The following is a 4710-nucleotide window of genomic DNA, read 5'->3' as shown; positions in this document are numbered from 1 at the left end:
ACCAATATACTGCAATGTTGGCTAGGAGCTAGAAACGACCACTTTTTATTTATCCAATTTGAACTTGTCAGGAAAGTGTGCATCTCTCCACGCAACTCTCAGACCATGTGTACTCACAACTTCTAGTGGTTGAAGAATTGTATTAAAATCAAATATTGTTATTTGAGGGTAAATTGAGGTGTTTGACGGACAGGAATTATAATAATGGTAAACTGATAATAAAATCAAAACATAGACTAATGATAAAAACAGACGTTGGTAAGGAGATCACATAGCAACATGTAGACTAATGATAAAAACAGACGTTGGTAAGGAGATCACATAGCAACATGTAGACTAATGATATAAACAGACGTTGGTAAGGAGATCACATAGCAACATGTAGACTAATGATATAAACAGACGTTGGTAAGGAGATCACATAGCAACATGTAGACTAATGATATAAACAGACGTTGGTAAGGAGATCACATAGCAACATGTAGACTAATGATATAAACAGACGTTGGTAAGGAGATCACATAGCAACATGTAGACTAATGATATAAACAGACGTTGGTAAGGAGATCACATAGCAACATGTAGACTAATGATATAAACAGACGTTGGTAAGGAGATCACATAGCAACATGTAGACTAATGATATAAACAGACGTTGGTAAGGAGATCACATAGCAACATGTAGACTAATGATAAAAACAGACGTTGGTAAGGAGATCACATAGCAACATGTAGACTAATGATATAAACAGACGTTGGTAAGGAGATCACATAGCAACATGTAGACTAATGATATAAACAGACGTTGGTAAGGAGATCACATAGCAACATGTAGACTAATGATAAAAACAGACGTTGGTAAGGAGATCACATAGCAACATGTAGACTAATGATATAAACAGACGTTGGTAAGGAGATCACATAGCAACATGTAGACTAATGATATAAACAGACGTTGGTAAGGAGATCACATAGCAACATGTAGACTAATGATATAAACAGACGTTGGTAAGGAGATCACATAGCAACATGTAGACTAATGATATAAACAGACGTTGGTAAGGAGATCACATAGCAACATGTAGACTAATGATAAAAACAGACGTTGGTAAGGAGATCACATAGCAACATGTAGACTAATGATATAAACAGACGTTGGTAAGGAGATCACATAGCAACATGTAGACTAATGATATAAACAGACGTTGGTAAGGAGATCACATAGCAACATGTAGACTAATGATATAAACAGACGTTGGTAAGGAGATCACATAGCAACATGTAGACTAATGATAAAAACAGACGTTGGTAAGGAGATCACATAGCAACATGTAGACTAATGATATAAACAGACGTTGGTAAGGAGATCACATAGCAACATGTAGACCAATGATAAAAACAGACATTGGTAAGGAGATCACATAGCAACATGTAGACTAATGATAAAAACAGACGTTGGTAAGGAGATCACATAGCAACATGTAGACTAATGATATAAACAGACGTTGGTAAGGAGATCACATAGCAACATGTAGACTAATGATATAAACAGACGCTGGTAAGGAGATCACATAGCAACATGTAGACTAATGATAAAAACAGACGTTGGTAAGGAGATCACATAGCAACATGTAGACTAATGATATAAACAGACGTTGGTAAGGAGATCACATAGCAACATGTAGACTAATGATAAAACAGACGTTGGTAAGGAGATCACATAGCAACATGTAGACTAATGATATAAACAGACGTTGGTAAGGAGATCACATAGCAACATGTAGACTAATGATAAAAACAGACGTTGGTAAGGAGATCACATAGCAACATGTAGACTAATGATATAAACAGACGTTGGTAAGGAGATCACATAGCAACATGTAGACTAATGATAAAAACAGACGTTGGTAAGGAGATCACATAGCAACATGTAGACTAATGATATAAACAGACGTTGGTAAGGAGATCACATAGCAACATGTAGACTAATGATATAAACAGACGTTGGTAAGGAGATCACATAGCAACATGTAGACTAATGATAAAAACAGACGTTGGTAAGGAGATCACATAGCAACATGTAGACTAATGATATAAACAGACGTTGGTAAGGAGATCACATAGCAACATGTAGACTAATGATAAAAACAGACGTTGGTAAGGAGATCACATAGCAACATGTAGACTAATGATATAAACAGACGTTGGTAAGGAGATCACATAGCAACATGTAGACTAATGATATAAACAGACGCTGGTAAGGAGATCACATAGCAACATGTAGACTAATGATAAAAACAGACGTTGGTAAGGAGATCACATAGCAACATGTAGACTAATGATATAAACAGACGTTGGTAAGGAGATCACATAGCAACATGTAGACTAATGATAAAAACAGACGTTGGTAAGGAGATCACATAGCAACATGTAGACTAATGATATAAACAGACGTTGGTAAGGAGATCACATAGCAACATGTAGACTAATGATATAAACAGACGTTGGTAAGGAGATCACATAGCAACATGTAGACTAATGATAAAAACAGACGTTGGTAAGGAGATCACATAGCAACATGTAGACTAATGATATAAACAGACGTTGGTAAGGAGATCACATAGCAACATGTAGACTAATGATATAAACAGACGTTGGTAAGGAGATCACATAGCAACATGTAGACTAATGATAAAAACAGACGTTGGTAAGGAGATCACATAGCAACATGTAGACTAATGATATAAACAGACGTTGGTAAGGAGATCACATAGCAACATGTAGACTAATGACATAAACAGACGTTGGTAAGGAGATCACATAGCAACATGTAGACTAATGATATAAACAGACGTTGGTAAGGAGATCACATAGCAACATGTAGACTAATGATATAAACAGACGTTGGTAAGGAGATCACATAGCAACATGTAGACTAATGATATAAACAGACGTTGGTAAGGAGATCACATAGCAACATGTAGACTAATGATAAAAACAGACGTTGGTAAGGAGATCACATAGCAACATGTAGACTAATGATAAAAACAGACGTTGGTAAGGAGATCACATAGCAACATGTAGACTAATGATATAAACAGACGTTGGTAAGGAGATCACATAGCAACATGTAGACTAATGATATAAACAGACGTTGGTAAGGAGATCACATAGCAACATGTAGACTAATGATAAAAACAGACGTTGGTAAGGAGATCACATAGCAACATGTAGACTAATGATATAAACAGACGTTGGTAAGGAGATCACATAGCAACATGTAGACTAATGATATAAACAGACGTTGGTAAGGAGATCACATAGCAACATGTAGACTAATGATAAAAACAGACGTTGGTAAGGAGATCACATAGCAACATGTAGACTAATGATATAAACAGACGTTGGTAAGGAGATCACATAGCAACATGTAGACTAATGATATAAACAGACGTTGGTAAGGAGATCACATAGCAACATGTAGACTAATGATATAAACAGACGTTGGTAAGGAGATCACATAGCAACATGTAGACTAATGATAAAAACAGACGTTGGTAAGGAGATCACATAGCAACATGTAGACTAATGATATAAACAGACGTTGGTAAGGAGATCACATAGCAACATGTAGACTAATGATATAAACAGACGTTGGTAAGGAGATCACATAGCAACATGTAGACTAATGATAAAAACAGACGTTGGTAAGGAGATCACATAGCAACATGTAGACTAATGATATAAACAGACGTTGGTAAGGAGATCACATAGCAACATGTAGACTAATGATAAAAACAGACGTTGGTAAGGAGATCACATAGCAACATGTAGACTAATGATATAAACAGACGTTGGTAAGGAGATCACATAGCAACATGTAGACTAATGATATAAACAGACGTTGGTAAGGAGATCACATAGCAACATGTAGACTAATGATATAAACAGACGTTGGTAAGGAGATCACATAGCAACATGTAGACTAATGATATAAACAGACGTTGGTAAGGAGATCACATAGCAACATGTAGACTAATGATAAAAACAGACGTTGGTAAGGAGATCACATAGCAACATGTAGACTAATGATATAAACAGACGTTGGTAAGGAGATCACATAGCAACATGTAGACTAATGATATAAACAGACGTTGGTAAGGAGATCACATAGCAACATGTAGACTAATGATAAAAACAGACGTTGGTAAGGAGATCACATAGCAACATGTAGACTAATGATATAAACAGACGTTGGTAAGGAGATCACATAGCAACATGTAGACTAATGATAAAAACAGACGTTGGTAAGGAGATCACATAGCAACATGTAGACTAATGATAAAAACAGACGTTGGTAAGGAGATCACATAGCAACATGTAGACTAATGATAAAAACAGACGTTGGTAAGGAGATCACATAGCAACATGTAGACTAATGATATAAACAGACGTTGGTAAGGAGATCACATAGCAACATGTAGACTAATGATATAAACAGACGTTGGTAAGGAGATCACATAGCAACATGTAGACTAATGATAAAAACAGACGTTGGTAAGGAGATCACATAGCAACATGTAGACTAATGATATAAACAGACGTTGGTAAGGAGATCACATAGCAACATGTAGACTAATGATATAAACAGACGTTGGTAAGGAGATCACATAGCAACATGTAGACTAATGATAAAAACAGACGTTGGTA

The sequence above is a fragment of the Oncorhynchus kisutch genome, linkage group LG13 (assembly GCF_002021735.2).
Source record: "Oncorhynchus kisutch isolate 150728-3 linkage group LG13, Okis_V2, whole genome shotgun sequence".
Classification (NCBI taxonomy): Eukaryota; Metazoa; Chordata; class Actinopteri; order Salmoniformes; family Salmonidae; genus Oncorhynchus; species Oncorhynchus kisutch.
The sequence above is the reverse complement of the archived record's forward strand: the minus strand, read 5'-3'. Positions refer to the sequence as shown.